The sequence below is a fragment of the Taeniopygia guttata genome, chromosome 4A (assembly GCF_048771995.1).
Source record: "Taeniopygia guttata chromosome 4A, bTaeGut7.mat, whole genome shotgun sequence".
NCBI classification, from domain to species: Eukaryota; Metazoa; Chordata; class Aves; order Passeriformes; family Estrildidae; genus Taeniopygia; species Taeniopygia guttata.
The window spans coordinates 15,626,205-15,650,050 of NC_133029.1; the positions used below are offsets into that span (position 1 = coordinate 15,626,205).

At 50.2% G+C, this 23,846-nt stretch overlaps 2 long non-coding RNA genes and 1 other non-coding gene across 3 annotated transcripts in view; 2 read left to right on the plus strand and 1 right to left on the minus strand.

Annotated features, from left to right (window-relative positions):
- The window catches only part of LOC140684175 (uncharacterized), a 144,068-nt gene that overhangs the window by 24,480 nt on the left and 95,742 nt on the right, over positions 1-23,846 (plus strand). The gene's annotated exons all lie outside the window — the stretch shown is intronic.
- On the plus strand, positions 254-325 carry TRNAE-UUC (transfer RNA glutamic acid (anticodon UUC)). Its single transcript has one exon. It is a non-coding gene; the product is annotated as a tRNA-Glu (tRNA).
- Positions 2,110-4,881, minus strand: LOC115495268 (uncharacterized). Its single transcript, XR_012056040.1, has 2 exons — positions 4,416-4,881; positions 2,110-3,551 (listed from the first exon to the last, which is right to left on the minus strand). It is a non-coding gene; the product is annotated as an uncharacterized lncRNA (long non-coding RNA).

Genomic DNA, 23,846 nt, shown 5'->3' on the forward strand with positions numbered 1-23,846 from the left:
CGCGCACGCGCCTCCGGATCACGTGACGCGGACGCAGGGCGGCCGACGCCCTGGCCGCCATGTTGGATGAGGGCAGTGTCTTTCTGGCACGGCGAGGGCATTTACTGGGGGATTCTAATTAATGGCGGGTATTCCCGGTGACTCTCGGTGTTTCCCGTGGAACAGCAGAACGGGAGCTGGCGGGGCCGCTGTGGCGATTAGCGGGGCGGGCAGTACCGTTATGAGGCGCGCGAGCGCTGCAACATTCAGCGCCTCCCATATGGTCTAGCGGTTAGGATTCCTGGTTTTCACCCAGGCGGCCCGGGTTCGACTCCCGGTATGGGAAGTTTCATTTTTTTCCTGCCGGATCGGGAAAATCCCCGCTTTTTTTTCCTGTATTTCCGCACGTTCTCCCTCAAAACTCTTCGGGCCTTGATTTTTGCACATCTGCGGCAAAGTTTCTCGGTGCCAGGAGCCTCCTGAAGCTGTACGAAGCGCTTTGCTGCTGCAAACCCGGCCTCCCAACTGTTTAAACATTCAAGTACATTGGAGCACGGAGTCCCCACCTAATTAACACGCTGCTAATTGGCTTTTTCTCTAACGCAAGCAAGAAAATTCCTGCTTGTGTCCCACGGTGTGTTTTAAACCACTCTGATGTCCTCAAGGCTAATAGGATTGTGCTGAAGATACTTACATAGAAATCCACATATGATATATAGATTTATACATGTGCGGCTCATTTATTGCTGAAGGGATTCCTGGGGCTCCCCCAAAACTGCAGATTTGCTGGGGTTTCCTGGCTTCCAGAGATTCTGGGAGCTGCTGCTGCCCCAGAGCCTGGGCTGTCACCTTGGGTGTCCCCTCCCAGAGCCAGCAATCACCTCGGGTGTCCCCTCTGAGCCTCATCACCCTGTGTGTCCCCTCTGAGCCTTGTCACCCTCTCCCCAGCTCTGGCACCTCATCCCCTCCCTCGCCACCTGGCAGCTCCAAGGAAATTCCAGCAAACCTTGAATTATTTAATGGCTGGGAAAGGCAGTGCTGGTCCCACAGGATTCCAGGTTTTGAAGCTTTTTTTCCCTCCTGTATTCCTTAAAGCTTTTAAAGCCAACACGGACATAAAAATGGGTTTAGATTTCTCCTTTAAAAACCAGGAAATATGTCAGGAAAATACCCACCCCACTTCCTTCTTGTACTTGATTTTAACACGTATTTTCTATTTGCATTTCAAATATCCTTGTCAGACCCTGAACCCCAAACTGCAGAGTTTTGTCTGACTCTGGGTGTGTTTGTGTGATATTCATGCAAAACAAATCCCAGGAGAATTTGTAACAGTAACTTTGTGACCCCTAAAACTGTGCCAAGCTCCACGAGAATTTGGAGCCATTTTACCTCTTTGTTCCTCTTGCTGAACTCTCAGATATCCCAATTAAACAGAAAAAAAAAAATCCAAGTGTGATTAGCTGTGAAGGGGGAAGAGAATAAAATGTTTTTTTCTCTCCCACCCCCTTTCCTTCTGGACCTCTCCTCTATTTTTAAAGCAGATTTTTGAAGAAAGTGGTCCAAAGTAAGAGCATTATGATAAAATCTGTCTAATTCCCTGATGTTCTTGCAGGAGAACAACTCGTCTCCAATTTTGGAACTCAGTTTCTAACTGAACTGCACAATGACAACATTCACTTGCTGCCAGCAGCTGCTCTGAGCTGTCCTTGTTCAGCACGAGCCTTCTGCTCACAGATCCTCTACGCTCAAGTTGGTAAATTCTGAAGTTTTATTGGCCAAATTTTCACTGAACAACCTAAAACCTGTAAAAGGTGCAGCTGAGGGGCTGTGCAGAGGTAACCCCTCACTCCAGGAGCCAACTGCAGCCCCTGAACAAGCACTGAGCGCTTCAAACTCCTGTTTTTGTGACTCTGGCAGACCACAAAGAGCTGAGGGAGGTGGGGCTCCACTCCTTCCTTGACAGACTGCCCTGGATTTGGGATGTAGGGCTGTTTGCACAGAGATAAAGAGCACCACAGAGAGATAAAAAGCACCAGCATGCCCTTCATCTTCAGCAGCAGCACAGGAAAGCAGGCAGAAAATTGTGCTCACTCCCAAAAAATCCCCATTTTAAATTAAGACAAAAGCAGCTTCACCACCAAGTATTGTTTAATTGGCTCCAGTAGTGCTCTGAAACAAACCAGTGACCCCACAGAATCCGTACAGTCAAGGAGAAAAACCCCAAACTGAGCTGCCAAAACTCAGAGACCGAACCATTTGGTGTAAAATGGGTACAAAAAAGCAGCCTGGGGTTCCCTGCTCTGAGCAAAGCTGTACTCAGGGCTCAGCCAAGGCCAGGACTCTCTGTTCCAAGGCTCTCCCTGCCTTCACTGAAGGGTTTTCTTCACACACTGAACATTTCCATCTCCTTTATGGAACAGAGAGCCACAAAATGAGCAGGAAGGTGTTTCACACAGGCACAAAGGGCTGTCAGTGCTCCCACCTATCCCACTACCCAGGGAAGTGAGGCACCTTTAGAGCTCTGGGCAATTTTAAACCAGGAGAAGGCACCATCCAGGCCTTCCTTTGTCTCCTTGATCCTACTCCGACTGCAGGGGATCAATAAATGTTATTTTTAAATAACACTAATGCAGCATTGCCTTGTGTGTAGCACTCAGTCCTTCCAACACCCCAAAAATCAGCAAAATCCTCTGCAGAAGGTGAGGCGTGCCGAGGGCATGAAGTCTTTGTGCCAGTGCTGCTCTGGGTAATTAGCACAAAGTCATTAATTACCAAATCCCAGACTGGTTTGGGTTGGAAACACCTTAGAGCCCATCAGTTCTAGCCCTGCCATGGGCAGGGACACCTCCCACTGCCCAGGGTGGCACTCCCTGAGAACACAGGGATGTCTCAGAGCTGTGCAGGAGGCTCGGGCAGCAACTCCAGTGATCAAGGAGGGGATGAGGGATGATCAGAGGCGTGTGCCTTGTCAGAGAGAGCCTCCAGCAGCACACGGACATTTCTTCTCCTCCCAGTTTGGAAAGCTGGGTGTGCCTCTGCTGTGTCCCCAGCCACAACATCCTCCCTTCCTGCAACATTCCTGTCTTATCTCCTGCTTTGAAGGCTGCAGAATCCTCCCAAAAAGCTGTCAGGGTTACACTGGGTAAGTGCAGCTTGCACAGAGCTGCTAATGAGCTTGTGGAGATGCCAACCAGAGTGTCTGCCTCACCCCTCAGCGTGCAGCTGGCTGTAAATCAGCACAACATTCACCCCAGCCCAGGGCCAGGGCTGCAGATTCCTCCTCTCCATATGCTGGAAGTGTGGGGAGTGTGGCAGCAGCTGCCAGCCAGCAGCAGAACACAGTCTGGGGAAGCTCATCATGGATAAATCACAGCCTGGAGCAGCTCCTTCTCTTGACCACCTCCAACTCTTCCTTTGGGAAGGATTCATGACCGGGTTTCCACCCTTTTCCTCCAGCTCCAGGACACGAACAGGAGCACAGCCGCCTCTTCCAGGTCCCTCCAGCAGATCCAGCCTGGAAATCTCACCTGGCACCAGCACAGCGCCAGCTCTTCCACGGCACGGGCACAGCCCTGCAGGGAGATCTGTCACCCACGGCCAGCACTCCTTCTGTCCTCTGACCCTCCTCAAGCCCACGGTGGCCTCAGTGGACCCCAGAACCGCTCCCGAAGCCCAGAACCACACCTGGAACCCAGAACTGCTCCCGAACCCCAGAGTCGCTCCCGTGCCCCAGAACCACTCCCGAACCCCAGAACTGCTCCCGGGCCCCAGAACCGCCCCCAGGTCCCAGAAATGCTCCCAAAACCCAGAACTGCTGCCTGATCCCAGAACTGCTCCCTGGTCCCAGAACTGCTCCCAAACCCCCGAACAGCTCCCGGACCTGCTCCTGAGCCCCAGAACCGCTCCCAGAACCCAGAACCGCTCCCGAGCCCTGGACCCGCTCCCGGACCCAGAACCGCTCCCGGACCCAGAACTGCGCCCGAACCCAGAACCGCTCCCGAGCCCTGGACCCTCTCCCGGACTCCAGAACCGCTCCCGGACCCAGAACCACTCCCGTACCCTCTCCCGGATCCCGGACCCTCTCCCGGACCCCAGAACCGCTCCCGGACCCAGAACCACTCCCGTACCCTCTCCCGGATCCCGGACCCTCTCCCGGACCCAGAACCGCTCCCGGACCCCGGACCCTCTCCCGGACCCCAGAACCGCTCCCGGACCCAGAACCGCTCCCGGACCCCGGACCCGCTCCCGGACCCCAGAACCGCTCCCGGACCCTCTCCCGGACCCCGGACCAGAACCGCTCCCGGACCCCAGAACCGCTCCCAGACCCCAGAACCGCTCCCGTACTCACTCCCGGATCCTAGAACCGCTCCCGGACCCTCTCCCGGACCCCAGAACCGCTCCCGTACCCTCTCCCGGACCCAGAACCGCTCCCGGACCCGCTCCCGGCTCCTCCGGCGCCTTTTCTCAGAGCCAGGCCCCCCTCACAGTCCCTGTGACGTCACCGCCGCGCCGCCGGCTGCGATTGGTCGCTTCTGTCCCCGCGCCTGCGCACTGCGCGGCTGAAGCGCCGCTGCTTCCGGGTTCCTGCGGTCCGGTACCGCCGCTCCCGGTGCCCGCGGTGTTCCCGGTGCCCGCGGTGTTCCCGGTGCCCGCGGTGTTCCCGCCGCTCCCGGTGCTCCAGGCCGGGCAGTGCAGCTCCTCCGCCGGCCGCGCGGTGTAGGAGGCGGCGCGGGCGGGGCGGTGGGAGCGGGCACTGCGCGTGCGCGAGGCCGCTGCTCATGGCGCCCCCTGGCGGCTGCGGCCGGAGCCCCTCAGGCGCCGCTCCCGAGCCTGAGGGAGCGCCGGGGCTGAGAGCAAAACCGGGATTGGCAAAGCCGGGAATGGCAAAACCGGGACTGGCAAAACCGGGATTAGCAAAACCGGGATTGGCAAAACCGGGATTGGCAAAACCGGGATTGCAAAACCGGGATTGGCAAACCGGGACTGGCAAATCCGGGATTGGCAAAACCGGGATTGGCAAAACCGGGATTGGCAAAGCCGGGACTGGCAAATCTGACCCTTGTCCCCAGCGCAGAGCGCTGAGTGCCACCGCCAGGCGTTCCTTGGCCACCTCCAGGGATGGGCGCTCCAAACCCCCAATCCCTGACCCCCTTTCCATGGGGAAATTCCTGCTGCTGTCCACCCTGGCCCAGCCTGGAGCCGTTCCCTCTCCTCCTGTCCCTGTTCCCTGGGATGAGATCCCAAATCCCCCCGGCTGTCCCCTCCTGTCGGGAGCTGTGCAGAGCCACAAGGGCCCCCCTGAGCCTCCTTTTCTCCAGGCTGAGCCCCTTCCCAGCTCCTCAGCCTCTGCTGAGCCCCTTCCCAGCTCCCTTCCCTTCCCTGGACACGCTCCAGCCCCTCCAGGTCTGTCTGGCAGTGTCCCCAAGCTGTCCCCAGCACTGGAGGCGCCCCAGCAGTGCCAGCACAGGGGACAGGCACTGCCCTGTCCTGCTGTCACACCATTGCTCACACATGGTGCCCTTTGCTTTGCCCACCTGGGCACACCTGGGCTCGTGTCCAGCCACTCTCCTCAGCATCCCCAGGGCCTTTCCCAGTTTTCCAGCCCCTCTTCTCCCAGCCTGGAGCATTCCATGGGGACCCAAGGGCAGGGCCAGGCACTTGGCCTTGTTGACCATCACAGTTCTAATGTCACCCCGTGGATCCAGCCTGTCCTGATCCCTCTGCAGAGCCTCCCTGACCTCCAGCAGATCCACATCCCACCCAGCTCAGTGCCAGCTGTGAATTTACTGATGAGCATCCCCTAATCCAGATCATAATAAAGATACTGAGCAGAACTGGGCTCAGTGCTGATCCCTGGGGGACTCAAGATGGGTCCCAACTGGATATGGCACCATTCCCACCCTTCCCACCCTTCCCTGGGCTGGCCATCCACCAGTTTTCAATCCTGCCCAAGTGACCCTGCCCATGGGCTGCAGCACCCTGGGAGGGCTGAAATGAGGCACCAAGGCAAAATTGCTTCCCAAAAAATAGCCTGAAAAAGGGAAAAGCATTGGGAAAAGCCACAGAGGATGCTGAGCAGAAGCAACCCAGCTCCTGGGCCCAGCCCAGGGAAAGGGAAATGTGTAATTCCAGCCCAAAGAACGTGAGCTTCTAGAAATAGAAAAATTAGAATAGAAAATTAGACACAGAGAGAAAATTGACTCCTTGCACGTGTAAAGCAGAATAATTAGGAGAGGTAGGAAAGCTCAGACAAATCCCTCATGCATCCAAATGTTCTGCTGGAGCAGGCTGCACCTTGTAGGTGTGGCTGTCAGTGCAGGGATCGGAGATTGGATCCATCCATCGTCCATCCATCCATCATCCATCCCTTATCCATCATCCATCCATCCATCCCTCCATCCCCCATCCATCCTGAAGCACAGGATGTGGCTCTGTGGCACCCGGAGGTCCCTGAGCTGCAGGCAGTGTGCTGCTGAGTGTCACCCTGATGGTGACAGGGACATTTTTGTGGCTGGAGGAGGTTCTGGTGATATCAGGGGTCCCTAAACTGCCTCTCTGCTCTATTATTTTATCCAGTTCAGCAGGGATCACTCAGCATATCCTGTTCCACTCATGTCACCTGGCACCGTTTGTTATCCTTGGTTCCATCCCTAGAGGAAACATAAACTTCAAATTCAATTTAAATGAGATTCTATAAAATTTAAGCATCAGTTTTTACCAACTTCTTTTTCCTTTCCTTTTCATCTTTTCATATTTTTTTCTTCTCACTCTCTCTCCTTTCTTTGTTTTTATTTTGCTTTCTCTTTGTATCTTTCTTTTTCTGTTTTTACATTTATTTGTTTTAGTTCTATTTTTACATTTAATTTTTCCTTCTTTCTCTTTTCCTTTTCTTTACCTTTCTCTTTGCCTTTCTCTTTCCCTTCTCTTCTCCTTTTCCTTTCCCTTTCACTTTTCCATTTCTTTTCCTTTCTCTTCTCCTTTTTCTTTCCCTTTCACTTTTCCATTCCTTTCCCTTTCTCTTTTTGGTCTCTTTCCCTTTCTCTTTTCAATCTCTTTCCCTTTCTCTTTTACTTCTCTTTCCCTTTCCCATTTTCTTTCCCTTTCTCTCTCCTCTTTTTCCTTTTTCTATTTATTTTTCTTTTTCCTTAAGGAAATATTTTAGCACACCACTTGCTGTTTAATGCACAACTCAAAACTTTTTGGAAGCAGTAAATTCCACGTTTAAACTTTGATTATTGGATAGGGAATTCTCCAACACCCTTTAGGTCAAATCTCTTCATTTGATTCACATTTATATCTAAAAACCACAGATTGAGAGTTCAAGTTCCACCTCTTTGCTGAGAAGCAAAACTCCCAGACCAATCCCTAAAATTTTACTGGAAAATGCAGCTTCTCACTCATCAAAGCGCTGGAGCTGTCCCATGGGAAACAGGGAGCAAAATATCCTGTAAAATATCCCCTGAGCCTGAGTTAGGTCAGCAGCCATGCTGTGAGAACAGCTCTGGCCAGGGAAAAACCCCTTTGGTGCTTCCCCTCCCTCAAAAACACCCACACCCCCAAATCTGAATGGGATGAGTTGCACAAATCAGGATTAAAATCACATTTAGGGCGTTTGTGTCTTAACCAGCCTGGGTGAGATGGAATGGTGAATTCAGGGGGTTTGATAGTAAAAGGGTTTTAAAATCATGGTGATTTAGGGTTAAAAGGAAAATTAAGCTTAGTGGGCCCTGAAAAAAATAAATACCCTGGGTACATGAAGGCCTTGTATCTTGCTAGAACTGCACCTGTGTAGTTAGTATGCAATAAATGATATAATTGTTAGATGTGATGATTGTTTAGTAATTAAATACAATTACTGTTTAATTGTAAGAATAATCATGAGAAACTGGGGTCAGGGGCCTAAAAAGATCACAAGAAACTCATGTTAATGTATACAATAGAACAATATGAGTTTAATAATTAATATGTAAGTTATATAACGGTAGAATATAAAATACATTCAGCCCAAAAGCCATGTTGGAGTCAGATTTGGGTCTGTACCCCTGATTCCCAGAGCTCTTAATAAAAGCACTTGCAGATAATCATATCCTGTGATTGTGTGTGTTCCTGAACAGGTTCACTATGGGTATCCCCAAATTCCCTGTGGAGGAGCTGGATCCTCAGGGGCTGTGGGGAGGCCCCTGGTGCTCCCCCCAATCTCTGCACATCAGTCCCGACCCCGAGGGGCTGTGGGAGCTGCCCAAAGAGAAACTCCCGTGGATTTTGGAGTCTTTGTGCTCACACGTGTCCAGAGCCTGCAGGGAGCAGGAATTAGAGAGACACATCCCATGATTTTTCCTCACCATCCTGAAATCCTCTTCCAAACCAGCTCAAACGAACTTTTTGAAAGGCTCTGGTTTGTTTTTAGGGGTGGACAGTGAGGGCTGGGTTTCCCAGAAATGTCTGACGATGCCAAAGGACTCCTGTTATTCCCAAATTCCAGAGCTCCTTCCCACCCATCTTTAACCTTTCCACACCCATGGATTTTCACCTCCTCACCCCAGCACCACCTTCTGGCTTGGCAAACTGGGAACCTGGAATCAGAGTAACCAACAGCCAAGGGTCTGTTGATCCATCCTCTGGATAAACCACCTCCCCTGGGAGACAGGAATGAATGAGGGGAGGCAGTTTCCAGAAAATGGCCAAAACTCCTGGTGCTGATCATAAATTTGCAATTAGCAGCTCGTTATTTAAGCAGGGCCTTCCCAGATTCGCTCAGACACTCCCAAACCTTTCTGAAAAGCTCCTCCAGTCTGAGCAGGTCTGAGTCACTTGGAATAATTCCTTCTGCATCCCTCAGAAGAGATTTTAACAAATTACATCGTAACCTCTGCATTTTAATAATTGCAAAAGCTGCAGGGAAAGAAGTAAAACTACTTTCCACTTATTATGAGTTTACCAACATCATCCATAATGTTTAAAACCCAGCAGCAATAAACTCACACAAACACTCTCCCCCTAAAGAGCAACCCCCATCCTTTAAGAATCCTTTTCCCCCAAACTGAGCAAGGTAATGACACGAAATGGAATTAGCACAACTCCAATAACAACATTATTTCTGTGTTCTTCAGCAGCTCGTGGCTCAGGGCTTTAAAACTATTCTGGTCTTGGGAGGATGGATCTTGGCTTTCAAACACACACCAGCAGCAGATCTTGAGCAGATGAGCCTGGTGTGAGGGATTCAGTTCCTTATTTATGGTTCTTGAGGGAATTTTGGTTCACTTGTTATATTTGGGACTCTTCTGGTCAAAGAAACCTGCCAGGTTTCACCCTCCTGCCAAGTTCTTTCTTGCCCCCATTATCCTGCCAAGCAATTCAGCTCTTCCTTAGTGGATTGCTCTGGAATTCAATGGGTCTTGCTGGAGGAATTAGTCTCAGAGTGCAGCTCCCCCGAGCAGAGCCTGGCACTCAGGGAAGGGGCTCCAGCAGCTTCTGCCGGGCTCTTTGGGCCAAATTCTGGCTCCTGAGCGTAAAGCAGGAGTGATGGTCCTGAAATCCCTGTTTTACAGCACACAGAATTCCCACCTACCGAATTCTCTTATCATTAATTCTGAGCTCCATGAGATTTGTCCAACCCTTCCTTTCTGGTTCACAAAATGCCTCAAGTCCGTGTCCTTTCCAGAACCTTCCAGGGACACCTTCCACTGCTCCAGGCTGCTCCAATCCCTGTCCAACCCGTCCTTGGGCACTGCCAGGGATCCAGGGGCAGCCACAGCTGCTCTGGGAATTCCATCCCAGCTCCTCCCCGCCCGGAATCCCCAATCCATCCCTGCCCTCTGGCAGTGGGAGCCATTCCCTGTGTCCTGTCCCTCCATCCCCTGTCCCTCTCCAGCTCTCCTGGAGCCCCTTCAGGCTCTGGAAGCTGCATCTGCTCCCTCACTCTGCTCCCAAATGGATTCACCAAACTTCTGCATCCTCCTGGAACTCTGGGGTTTGGAGCAGCCTGGGACGGTGGTGGAGGGGACAGGGGTGGAGGGGACAGGGTGAGATTTAAGCTCCTTCCAACCCCACCCAGGCTGGAATTCCGTGGTTCTGTCATTCTTTACCCACCAGGGAGAACTCTGAAGGTTCAGTGGGAACCAACATCCAGCAGAGATTCCTTCAATTCTGCCATTTCCATGGCTCTGAAATGAGGGGAGTACTGAGGTGGGAACAGCCTGCCCTGGAGTTCACTCACCTGAATGACCCTGCTGGATCCCCCCAGAAATCCCAAATCCAGCAGTTCCTGTGCATCCCAGCATGGAGATTCCCTTGTGTAACACCCACAGACTGTGAGCAATTATTTCTATTATTTATATTTATTTATTTTTATATTTTATATTTATACTTAAAGTTCCCTAGCTGTGTTGGCCAGGAAAGCAAAACCCCAATTGTTGATGAATATCATCCCTGGATGAGACACAGATGAGGAAATGAGTGATGCAATAAATACAACTGCAGGTTTAATTGTCCAAGGGAACTGTTGGAAGTGTGAAGGGAAGCAGATTCCCAGTTTTTCAAACATTTATAATATGAAAACCTTCCTCTCCTACAACTTCCAGCTCCCATGGCCATATTAATTAACCTAATTTTTTAAAAGTGCATTTGGAGCATATTGATTTGCCCTCTTTTTCCTGTTTTCATTCTGTTTCCCCACAATGACCAGACAACAATGACAAAATCAAAATGTGTGTGGCTTTGAGGAGAGAGAAAAGCAGGAGGCTGGGATGTGTTTCCCCATTTTCCCCATAAGGGGATGTCTGTGCATTTCCTTAACCCTTCTGGCAGCCCAAAAATATATTTAGGGAGAAGCAAGGGAAAGGGAAGGCTCTAAATAGCTTCAGTTTCAAACCTATGAAATGAGAAGCTGGGAAAAAAGAACGGTTTGACAAAAGAGGAGAATGTGGTAAAGATATTCTGAGATGCTTCCAGGACTGAATTCCTTCTGTTCCCTCCTACTGTGGGGATAAAGAAAGATTCTTAAATTTTAAAAATAGGGAATAAATGAATGGGGTGAAAAATGACCCCCTAACCCTGAGGAGAGCAGAGCCAGAGGTTCCCTGGACGCACAGAGGACACTCACAGCACACACCCCAGCACACCAGGAATATTCCTGCTCCTCCACTGCCCCTCTGCTACTGCAGCTTGTTCCAAGCTCAGCTGATCCACTGAAACCTCAACGGGGGGGAATAAATCAGATCTGAAATAGAGGGAAATAAATCCCTTCTAAAACAGGGGGAGATAAATCAGCTTCTCCTCCTGTTCCTGCCTGTGTTAATCTGCATTTCCCACTCATTTATCACTCGAGTGCAGCTGGAACTGAGCACCCCTGCCAGCAGCACCTGGCAGCTCCAGCTCTGCCTGCCCACACAGATTTAAGCCTGGCCTATCTCCTGATCCTCAGTCAAGGCACTGAGCTCTGTCCTTCTGCAAAAACCAAGCCCAGCTACACCTGGCAGGGGAGTTAAGCCCAGTTCTGAAGACAGAACTGATTTCAGGACGTTTCTCTGCACACTTTTTCAGCTTCAGATGAGCTGGGCTTACTTGGGCAGCCTTAAACTTCCACCTGAGGGGAAAATGAGTCAGAGCTTTCCCCTGGCTGGGTTTATTGGGGCATTTTTAGGCTGGTGAGCTGTGAAATACAGGATTTACTGGGGGCAGAGAAGCTCCAGTATGGATCCTGAGCCTCTCTTTAATTTTGCATCCTCCTTGTTCAACAACCCCATAAATAAAGGGTTTGAGGGCATTTCTTTGGAGTTCTGCTGAGTAAGAGCACTGAGAGGGCTGCTGGGTTATATTTTCCAAGGATTTTATAGCCATAGAAACAATGAAATCCTCCAATATCCTTCAGTCCCTGCTCACTCTGAAGGCAGAGCTGCACTCTTGTGCTTTAATTCTTGCTGCCACTGCCAGCTCCAGTTCTGCCCAGTTTAAAAAAGTCACACTGGAGCATTTATCCCTTCAGAAAACAAATTAAACACTAAGGAAGGCAGGGGTCTCTGAAACCTTTGAACAGGATAAATTAAGGCACCCCATAAGGGTGAATCAACAAAAGTGAACCCAGAAACTGAAGGAGATGAGAGCAGGGAGGAAAATAAACGTGCAATATTAACAATATTATCCAAGGGATAAACACATGGCACCTGAGGACATGGATTCATGTGGCCATGGTGGTGGCTGACATTGATGACCTTAAAGGTCTTTCCCAGCATTCAGAACCCTGTGATTCCAGGGTTTTCTGCCTTTTTCTCCTGCCCTGGGGCTGAGGAACCCTTGACTGGAGCAGCACCAGGAGCCACAGGCTGCACATCAGAGCTCTGCAGGTATTTCATATCCATCTCTTCGTGTTTATGGAAAATGGCCCAGGAAATCTCAACCCCAAAGCATCTCCCAGCTCTGCATATCCAGGACAGAGCTGAGGTGAATGATCCCCTCCAAGCTCCTTCCAGAGCCATTCAGAGGCAGCAGTTCCTGGAGAAATAGCTCCTACCAAATTGAAGAGCCTTCCCTTGGGGAGGAAACATCCATTTCCCCTTCTACCTGCCATTTTTCTTCATTTCTGGACTGAATAGGGCACAAAATCTGGCAGGCTTTAGGTAAAAATGAGCTGTTCATGGCAAAGAGAGCCTCAGTGGATTAAAAAAAAAACCCAAACTGTTGGAATCAAGATGCAGTTAATAGGAGCAAAAATAAATAGAAACAGACTCTAAATGTAAATGAACATTACATCACCACTGGCATTTCAGCTCCTTTTCAAATACAGAAATAGAAGCAGATTTAACTTGCAGAAAGTTGCTGTGTTCACACAGCCTGAGCTGATTTGGGGGCACAGCCCTGAACCTTCTGCTCCCCAAAACAATTCCAGGAAGGAGCAAGAGCGATCAGGCAGAGGAAGCAAATCCCAACTTTCTGGTCAGGAGAGGTTGAGAGAAACACAATTGTACCCCTTAACCCCGTGGAGATGGGATTTGTTTGTGTTTGCCAGCTCCACTGGAGCTCACTCCACATCAGGCAGATTGGAGGTGAAAGCAAAAAATTCAATTCCAGCCCAGGAGGTTGGGCTCTTAATTAAGTGAGAGAAATGGCAGAGAGAGGGAAATAACTCCGGTGCAGCTTTAGCAGCAGATTTCTTTCCCAGCTGTCACCTCAAGTCCTCGAGATCCACGTTGGCCACAGAAATTCCTGGCACAATTTCCAGCCTGGAAATAAACTCAGAGTGCTCTTGGAGAGAGACCTGAAAGCTGGAGCACCTCAGCCCCCAGGAGCAGCTGCCCAACCCCACCCCATCTCTGGGCACTGAAATTCCTCCCAGTTCCCAATCCCATGGGACCCTTCCCATCAGTGGATTTCTCTGGTCCTCAGGCTGGATTTTGGGAATAATTCCTTCAAGGAAAGGCCTGTCAAGCACTGGAATGGGCTGCAAGGCTCCTGACATGCCCAGGTCCTGGAAAAGTCGAGGGAGAACAAGAACTCTGCAGCCTTTAAGAGGGTGCCCTCATCCCCCAGGTGTTTTGAGTGATTTCAGGGAATGAAGAGTTAAAGGGCAGCAAACAAAGGCAGCTAAAGAAGATTTGAAATTATTTTCCTTCATTCTTACCCACCTCAGACATTTGATTGTATACAAGTTTGTGCCTCAGATTTAAAACCAAATTCTTCCCTGTGGGGAGGAGGGGATGAATCTTGGGCTTCCATGTGCCACAGCAGGAGTGACAGAGGGAAGGATGTTAATTTAGGAAGGATGGCACACTGACATTTCATGGTGTCTGATATGGCAGAGTGATTTCTTTTTTTTTAACAAGAAGAGCTTCAATATTTCAGAAAATATGTGTTGCCTGTGATTATTTGTAAAGCATCAAGGATGGGCTTGGCACTTCCCTGACAGAAACACTGGCAGGTCCCTGCCTGGAGGGATCTAAAATTGGAGCAGAGCAAGGGAAGGTGATGGGAAGAGTGGATGGGAGGACAGGGAGGCAGCAGAAGGAGATCAGGAGGAGAATTAGGGATTTTTTATTCTTTGCTGGATTTTTTTGGTTCTTTTAATGTCATCCATTTTAAATCCAGGCTTAAGATCTGATTCAACTTCAGATTTTTCTTTTTGCTGCCCAAACTTTCCTCTGGCCCTGACTGGAGCAGAAAACCAAAATGTTGAGGTTCCTCATGGAATAAATAGAAGGAATGTTTGGGAACAGCCTCACTTTGCCAGGTGGGAGCATTTCCCTCCAGGTTCATCATTCTGGAAACAATTCTGGCCCACAGAAGGGAAAGCAGAGAGGGGCACTGGCAGTGAGGGACATGCCCAGGGCACAGGAGCCCTTGGGACATCTCCAAGTTTGTTGGTGGAAGGTTTGGGTGGGTTCCTGGGAGGTGGGCTGGAGTGTTTTTGACAGAATTATTTGAAAACCAATCCCCCAGTGGATCCCCATTCCCAGGGATGCTCCTTCCCAGGGTGCTCCTGCAGTGCAGTCTCCAAGGGGTTCATGGAATTTCTGCTTTTTCCTGCATGGATAACAGGGCACAAACCCCTTTCCTGGCCCTGCAGGAACCCCAGCACTAAAAATCCCCAAGCAACACCTCGGAGCTACCCAGGCAGAAGGGGAAGGGGCTGTATCCACAGCTCCTGGCTGCCAGCTGGGGGGATATTCTGGGATTTAGTGTGAAAAATGCCAATCACTTGGTTTTTAAAATTTTAAAAGTTTAATAATAATAAAATGGTTATAAAAATAATCATACAATTAGAGTAATAAATTTAGAGTTAGGACAATTACAAGACAATAAAAGGCAAAGAATTATGGACGTCTGGATGCTCTCCGACACTAAGTTACAAAAAGCATCCCTTGTGAACAAAAGAATCACCCTTAAAACAATACACTTGTTGCATATTCATACACCTTCATGGTTATGCATACATTCTATTTGAAACAAGAAACTCTTGTCTGTTTTATGTCAACTATTTCCTTTAATCCCCTGGCATCTTCGTCTGGAGTCTGAGCAAGGCCTGAAGAAATTAGTTTCTTCTGATAAGAAGCCATAACTTCCTTTCCTTTGGAAGATTTAGGTGTTCCTCGAAGCGAGTATCTCATCCTAAAAAAAAAAAAAAGCCTTCCCCCCCACATACAGAGTCTCTATAGATATAATTTTCTTTTAACTACTAAAGTCTTCATTTTAACTACAAAAGCACAACTAATCAATATAATATAATACATATAGTAACTATCTGTGTAGAGCCATATAATATGCATCTTTCATATTTAGGGAAAAATGTTGGGTTTCCACCTTTTCCCTGCATGTGAGGGAGTTTCTGCCGCCAAGGAACTGAGCTGGAGCAACAATCCCAGCTGGATTCCTGGAGGGAAATGTCTGGGATTAGCTGGGGATGGCATGACCTGCTCCATTTCCCTGTGCTGGGGGACACCAGGCTGGGAGGGATGTGCTGGAAACCCAAATCCCACAGGATCCCTCCTTTTCCATCCTGTCGGGTCCCATTCCACGCAGGACGGACACGTGGAGGACAAAGCTGTGCTGCAGCCCAACACCGGGTGCCAAAAAGCCCAACAAGCATCCTTCAGGAAGGGCTGGGTGGAGGGGTGAGCCGAGGAGGTGCTAATTAGATTAGGTGCTAATTAGCTGTGCTGCTCAGCAGAGCTCAGCCTTCAGCTGTCACTCACCCACTCCCGAGCCTGTGGAACATGTTCCTGTGCCAGGGAAGCTCTGCCACTTCCCCCTTCCTGCAAAAGCTGAGGAATCTTGTCCCTGGATGTCCCTGGATGACCAACCCCAGGGCAGGGCTGGAGTCCTCATCCCTGGAGGGTTCAGAAAATGTGCATGTGGCACTGGAGGCCATGGTCTTGGTTTGAAAAGCCAGGTGTCTGCTAAGGAAGGCAGGAGCCTCCCTTGAAATGGAAAATGTAAACCCCCTCCCTCTGAATTATTGTAATTTTGAAATTAAGGGGCTCTCAGGCAAAGATATGAGAGCAGGAATAACAGTTCTTTATTAGGAAAAATAAAATACAAATGTAATAGTACAAACTAAAACCACCAAAAACCACTGCCAGAGTCAGAGCAGGCCCTGGCAGGCTGTGGGTCAGGGAGGTGGCAGCAGCCCCATCCCAGGGTGGCTCAGCCCTCCTGCAGTGCCAGCTGTGCTTCTGCTGGAGCAGGATCCTGCACAAGGGGGGAGTTCTCCTCTGGAGCTCCAGGGCTGGGGCAGATGGGCCTGGGCTCCTCTGGGAATGCAGTGGGAAGAAAGCTGCTCCTCTGGGAATGCAGTGGGGAGAAAGCTGCTCCTCTGGGAATGCAGTGGGGAAGAAAGCTGCTCCTCTGGGAATGCAGTGGGGAAGAAAGCTGCTCCTCTGGGGATGCAGTGGGCAAAGGCTGCTGTGCTGTTCCCAGGTCAGATTAGATCCAGGTAGGAATGTTTGGCTCCTCTCCTGGGCAGAGCATCTCCCCATGGGATGATGGAATTTTCTCAGCCATGCAGGGACACTCACTGGCCATGAACAGAAGATAATTAATAATTAATGGCCCATGAACAGGAGAGATCTCCTGGAGGGAGGATTGGCTGTGGGAGAGATAAAGAAAAGTGCCCAAAGAACAGCAGAGAACTGCCCCAGCTCTGGGAGATGGGAATTGAACACACACCCCTGCCAATCTCTGACCTAAGACACTGTGCTGGTGGTGCTGGTTGAGCATTGGATTTGATGATGCCAAAGCCCTTTCCAGATATTCTCTTGCAAATGGAATATTTATATTAAATAACACACAATTCAGAGCTCACTAAACAGGTACGTTTCAGTCAGAACTCTGCAAACAACCTCTTTGTGAGGTGTTTTTAATTCCAGCCTCCCTCTGCAGCAGTGATGCCGTGATTCCAATGCGGATCTCCAGTCCCCTTTTGCATTTTCTGATTTTCAGGCAACATCTCACGGCTCCAAAAGCTTTTGTAGACTGAATTAAACTTAGATTGAGTCTAAAGTGAACTCAAGCATGATGTTCAGGTGTGATGGATGCTGTTGGAATGCAACCAAAATCTGGTGCCTCTAATTCCAGGTGTCACATCCCATTAAACTTCTAGCTCCCTGAATAAGAAAGGAACTTCAATAGTTGGAAAAGAAATCCCCAAACTGAACTGAGAATTCCTGAATGACTTGGAAATCATCAAAACTAGAAGTCAGATGGATTTGGAGCTGGCCTCAGGTGCTGGCACAAGGAGGGGAGGTGGAGGTTGCAGACTCTGCCCTGGTTCCTCTCCCGAGGGGGGACAGGAAAGCTGGTGGCATTCCCAGCTCGTGTGAAACGCAGGGAAAAGGAATCCAAAATTCAGCAGCAGATCAGGAGAACCAGCAGCTGCCTGGGAACACTAGAGGGAGCAGAGCAGGGAGCAGGACCAGGACGAAAGGAGAAACCACTGCAGCTTCTGAGATGGCTTCAGGGGAAGGGGAAGGGAGCAAGTGAAGGGATGTGTCCCACAGGGTGGGCAGGGCTGGGGGCACCGGCTGGAATCTCCTGTGGCACAGGGGAGCCCTGCAGGCACCCCCCAGCCCAGCCAGCCCAGCAGCTCCAGGGGACGGCTCTGCCCAGGCTCAGCCAAATCCCAGCTCCCTGTGACGCCTTCAGTTTTAGTTTTCATGTTTTCCAGACTCTGTACTGCATTGGGATATAACTCTGAACTTCATATAAAGTGTTGGCAAGTTCTCCTCACACTTCAGTCACACAAAACAATCGTTTTCCAGCCCCACAACCAAGGACACCGCTGCAGCTTCAGGCCCAAAAAGTGCAAACAACAGGGAATGGAGGAGAGCAATCTGGGAGGATGGGACTGCATCACCTGGAGCTGTAACTGGACAATTAACCCCAAAATGGAAATGGACCAAAACTTATAAAAGTGTGAAAACTCCTGACTTGGGTCCATCTTGGGTGTAGCCTCAGCCAGGCTCTTGCACTGCCCAAGGTGAATCCTGTGAAGGCCTTTTAATAAATCCCTGCTTTAATCCTTTAACCCTGTCCAGCCTCTGTTCCAGGAGCCTCTCATGGCATCACCTGCTGGGAAAGGAACAGCAGAAATTAGTTTTGCCGTCTCTTGGTGACCCCCAGAAGGAACAGATCCACCTGGTTCTGTCTCAGCTTTGGGCTGGAACTGCTTTAAACTTCCCACACCAATTCCAGGCTTTCCCACTGTTTTCCTCTGTGAAATCCGAACAGCTGCACCTCCCTCTCTTTAAATAACCAGGATATCCAGGGCTGCTCTCTCCTCACTTCAGTTCTCTCTTTCAGAGGTATTAGGAGCTGTTTGCACCTCAGTTTTCCCACCTCTGTGCTTTCTGTCTCCAGCAGCCAGCTCTCCCCGAGCTGCTCCTGCCTTGTTTCAGAGTTCATTTGTTCGCAGCTCCTTGGAAGCAGCTCCAGGCACGGAGAAGATGCCAATTAGTGTCCAGGCAGTTAATTTGGAGAGGGGCAGGAGGAAGCAGAGCTTTAAACTGCTTCTAGGCTTGTTCCACCTGCCCTGGGAAGTGCAAGCAGCACCTGAGCAGCTCAGCAGGGCTGGTTTGGGGCTCAGGAGGTGAATTTGGAGCTGATTTATTGCAGATGCTGACCATGAACTGTGCACGGGCTGTTCTGTCAGGATGGAGCCTTCCTCAGTTCCTAATAAATCTTAACCCTCTCCTTAGCTCCCAATGAATCTCCAGCCACTCCAGCAGAAGGTTGGCACGGCCTCTGAGAAGGGCATTTTGACAGGAATTCTTTTTGAATCCTTAAATTCTGTTTGCAGGAGCTTTCCCTGCAAAATGCTGGATCTATATCCCAGCTCACAGGCTGAAATTCCTCACTGTCGCTTCTCATCCCAAAAATGCTCTAAAAAAGGAAATTTGTCTTCTCTGGGTACATCCTGAGAAAGCTTTGGGAAAGGATTTGACCCAGTCTTATCATATTAATATGTATTTTAATTATTATTATCAGTAGAATTCATAATTAATAATAATGAAATATCTGCACATTAACAGCCATGAGGAGTAGCCCACACGACTCCATGGAGGTGACAGCAGCCCTTTTGTGAGACTCTCAGCCCAATTCCCAAGGGCTCCTTTTGCTGGCACTAATCCCACTTTTGGCAGAACTGTGTGGCTCAGTGATATTAAAGTCAGCAAAATTCTCCAGTATAACTCATTTTCCAGGCTTTTTCAGGAGGGGACGTTCCTGAGGTCAGCCCTGCACCGTTTGCTGAGGCAGGATTTCAGCCTCCCTTGCTGGCACAGAGCTCCAAGGGAAGGAAAGCTGCTTTGAACAAATCTAATCAAACTGTGCTGGGGGGAAGCAAACACCACAAAACCTGGGATTTGCTGACACAGGGGCTTGGCCAGCACACAGCTTTCCCTGTTCCTGGGTAACAGATTGATCAGAAATCTCTGGAGTAGATACACCAGTAAAAAAAAGTGATTTATTTTTTTTTTTCCAGCCCAGGTGCAGCTGCATAAAGGTTTGGAGTGGCAAAATAAAAAGAATTTGAAATCCCACCTTGGAGTGAGATGGTGCCAAGTCCTGCACCTGGGTCACAACAACCCCAGGGAACACTCCAGGCTGAGGAAGAGGGGCAGGAGAACTGGAAAAGGGCCTGGGAGTGCCTGGGACAGCACTGGGCACGAGCTGGGTGTGCCAGCAAAGCCAAGGGCACCTGGGCTGTGCCAGCTGGGTGGGCCCTGGGAGAGGGAACAACTGAGAGCCACAAGCCACCAACAGACTCCTCAAAAGTGACACCAGGTGGGAAGTGACTTTCCCCCCCCAGAACTGTGAATCCACAGCCCAAGCCACATGCACACACAGCAGATATAAAGTGTATTTTTATTCCCAGCAAGGGCTTGGGAATAAAAAACCTCAGCACTAAAGCTTGATACCCAAACAGCGACACAAGAGTTATCAAACAGCTGTCAGGAGAAACAAAACAGAGAAAAGCAAAGCAGACAGGGAGCAGAAACTCCTTGTGCTTCTGAGGGTGACAGGGACTGCTGTGCAGGGAAAACTGGGAATGCAGCACGAAACACAAAATCCTACAGCAACCCATGCATCTCCCAGCAGGATGGACATGGAGATTGCCATGGAGATTCCCCTGGGGATCAGGAATGCAGGTCTGCTCCCATCCTCCCTCAGGAATAGCCTGGGTTTGTGGTTTCAGTTCTGTCTTCTTAGGGCTGCCCAGAGAGGTGGGATTTGCCCCATCCCTGTGTCAGAGTCCAGCACACCCCTCTGGCTGCCCTGGCTGTCTCCAGACCCTGGCATGAAGTCAAAAACAGCTGTGGCTTCCATTTTAGCCTGTGGAAAAAAACTGCCAACTTTGTATGAGGAATTACAAGCCACAAGGATTTGAGTAGTGTGGTAGTTGAGTTAACACAGGGTGAAAAAGTGGAATTTTAGGGTTTTAAAATAAGGGGTTCAAGAGAACAAGATGGAGGGATTTGGATGTGTCCTGACCTTTTTCTCCTTCTTCTTGCCCTCCATGTCCTGCTGTGATGGTGACACTTTTCTCTTGGTTTAAGGTAGGGACACACTGTCTAACATAAATGACAGATATCGTCATGTTATTGTAAACATAGTACAGTAGTTTTTAGTGTAAAATGTAAACACTGCCCTAGAGGGCAGACAGAATGCCATGGCTGACCTGCTGGACAGAGCTCAGCAGGGCAGAGAAAGAATGTTCTAGATAAGGAAAAATAAACAACCTTGAGAAGCCAAAGTTTTGCATTCAGACTCCTCCTTTGGCTGCACAGGCTGGGAAAAAAGGACCTTTACAATCTTGGGGTCATCCTGACATCCAGACCCTGAGATCCCTGGAATATCTGAGGCTGCCCCCACCTCAAACTTGTGCTGCCCTGACAGTCCCAAGGGAGCCCTGCACACTGACATCAGGAACCTGGGATCATGGGAGGTGTCCTGCCATGTCACACGTGGCACTGGATGGACTTTAAGGTCCCTTCCAGCCCAGCCCATTCTGTGGGTTTTATAATCCACAGAAATTATCATTACAGAGGTGAAACTGGAAGAGCTCTAAGGTCCCTTCCAAAAAAGCCCCATTCCCTGACTGTGAGCCCTGGAGCTGTTGGTCAATTGAAATCCAATCTCAGAATAGCTCAGAGGAAATCGTGGTTTGGGCAGAAGAGAGTGGATGGAACAAAGAGCAGAACAGTCTCCTTAAGCCACCCCTTGTGACTAAGAACAGGATCAGCTGGCTCATCCCTGGAGCACCTGGTGACTCAGAGGAGATGAAAACCTCCCCCTGGTCCTGAGAATCCCTCCCCAGTGCCGGAGCTCACCCTGGGTCGGGGGTGGCTCTGTGTGGTGGAAAAGTCTCTCCTCCAACCCGAGTTTCCAAAGAAAGGCTCAGCAGTCTGTTGTTCGGTCTCATGGTTGTTTATTGCAAGTTATCTAAAAGATTTTCTCCTTGGGCTGCTGTGGTTTGCTCACAGCTCAGGCAGAGGCACACACACACCCTGACATCCTCTCTGACCCCCGACTGCTTCTTCTCTCCCCCTCTGCCCAGGGCTGCTGCTGTCTTTTATATGGTACATTACGTGTTACATGGGTACAGTTTTTCCCCAGTGCCTATTACCTATATTAAATGGTGCTTTTCTATCTTTTATATGGTACATTACGTGTTACATGGGTACAGTTTTTCCCCAATGCCTATTACCTATATTAAATTGTGCTTTTCTACTCTAAACCAATCTGTGAGTGCCAACATCACCAAGAACATGGAGGTAAGGAAGAAGAAAGAGGGAGGACAGGGCAGGCCCAAATCCCTCCATCTTAAAACCTCTGACCCCCATGTGCAAAACCAAACCCCCCTGTACAGCACTCAAAAATTCTTCCCTCTACTTTGTGACTACTTCCAATATAATATCTAAACTTTTGTGACTTCTTGTTCTTCCTGCCAGGTTGGTAAATCATTCCATGGCTCAAACCCAAAATCACAGCTGTTTCCAGCTGCCTGCCAGGGTCTCAAATGCTTCTGACCTGGACCTGGAGCTTCCAAAAATGTCTGAGGGACATTTTGAGTTCTGACACCCCAGGGCGTGGGGTGGGGCTGGAGGTGGCTGAGGGAGCTCAGGCACAGCTCCAGCCCTGGGATCCCAGCGTGCTCCTCAAAATGAGGTTGAACATCCTCAGGGAACTTGATCTGTTCCCAACACCCACCAGCAGCCCCCAGCCACTGCCTCATCCCCATGGAGAAGCTCCACGCCGAATCCCCTTTGTGCCTGTAAATGAGGGAAAACAGGGGAAATCCTGGGAAGGGCTTGTGCTGGAATGCTGCTGGCACAGCCTGACCCGTGCTGCTCCCTCAGAGCCATTCCTGATTGCTTCCAAGTCCATCTGGGAGCTCCTGGGAGCTCTGCTGGGAGGGCATGGCCCAGGCTGCCAGCCCCCGTCCACAGCAGCCTTTCCTTTGGGATATTTGTGCCCACAGATCACCCCAAGGCAGCTCAGGCATGTTGGGACTCTCCAAACCTCATTCCTCCACATTTCAGTTAAGTTCAGTTAACATTTCATATTTCTGCCTCCAGCTGCAGTTCCTGTCTCGGGGTTTGAGACAGCCCCGAGGCTGCTGCAGCAGTCAGGGATTGATTCCCTGGGCCCTGTTCCACAGGGAACACCCCCATTGCTCCAGAGCACCCTCCAAGGGCTCCTGTTCCACAGGGAACACCCCCATTGCTCCAGAGCACCCTCCAAGGGTTCCTGCTCCACAGGGAACATCCCCATTGCTCCAGAGCATCCTCCAAGGGTTCCTGCTCCACAGGGAACACCCCCATTCCTCCAGAGCACCCTCCAAGGGGGTCTCTGGGGTGTTTGTCACAGAGAAGGGAGCAGAGCTCACCCTGCTCCCCTCCCATGCCAATGGAAGCTGTCCCAGTGTCACCATGGTGGATGTGAGGGGCTGAAGCTGGGGGTGCTTCCAGGGTGCCTGATCTTGGAATCGTGGAATGGTTTGGGTGGGGAGGGACAAGAAACACCATCCAGTGCCCTGGAAACACCTCCCACTGTCCCAGGCTGCTCCAGCCCCAGTGTCCAGCCTGGCCCTGGGCACTGCCAGGGATCCAGGGGCAGCCACAGCTGCTCTGGGCACCTGTGCCAGGGCCTGCCCACCCTCCCAGGGAACAATTCCCAATTCCCAATCTCCCATCCATCCCTGCCCTGTGGCAGTGGGAGCCATTCCCTGTGTCCTGTCCCTCCATCCCCTGTCCCCAGCCCCTCTCCAGCTCTCCTGGAGCCCCTCAGGCCCTTGGAGATTTCCTCAGAGATGATGAGGAAGGCAAACCTTCGACCCCACAGATTTAGCCAGGAAACCCCTGCTGGGTTCTGGGCAAACCATTCCTGCTTGCCTCTTCCCACTCCTATCACCTTGTATCCCACTGCCAGGAGTGGCTCTGGAGAAGTTCCTTGACCACTGATCCTCCATTATTAAATGGAGATTAATTAAAACCCCTAAAGCATTAATCATGGATTTCCAGGCCTTGCTGCAGTGTCACACCTCCTGCTCTTCCTCAGGGGTTAAACCTACTGCTCCTGCTTTTGTGTCAAGATTAGGAGTTTTAGAGCAAAGAATCACTTTCCATTTACACTCAGAACAAACAGAGCAGAAGGACTCCAAGATAACAATTTCCCTAACTAAGGAGATGGATTAAAACCTCATTTATTTCAAAGCAAATAATGAAACCCCACAAGTTCCTATTTACCAGCCCTGTTCCCTGCAGCCCAACATGTCCCTGCCCATGCTAATGATGAACCCAAATATTGGTGTTTTGCCTTTATTCAGCCCCACAGGGCTCTCGGGGTGGATGCTGGCCTCTGTCCTGCCCCAAACTGGG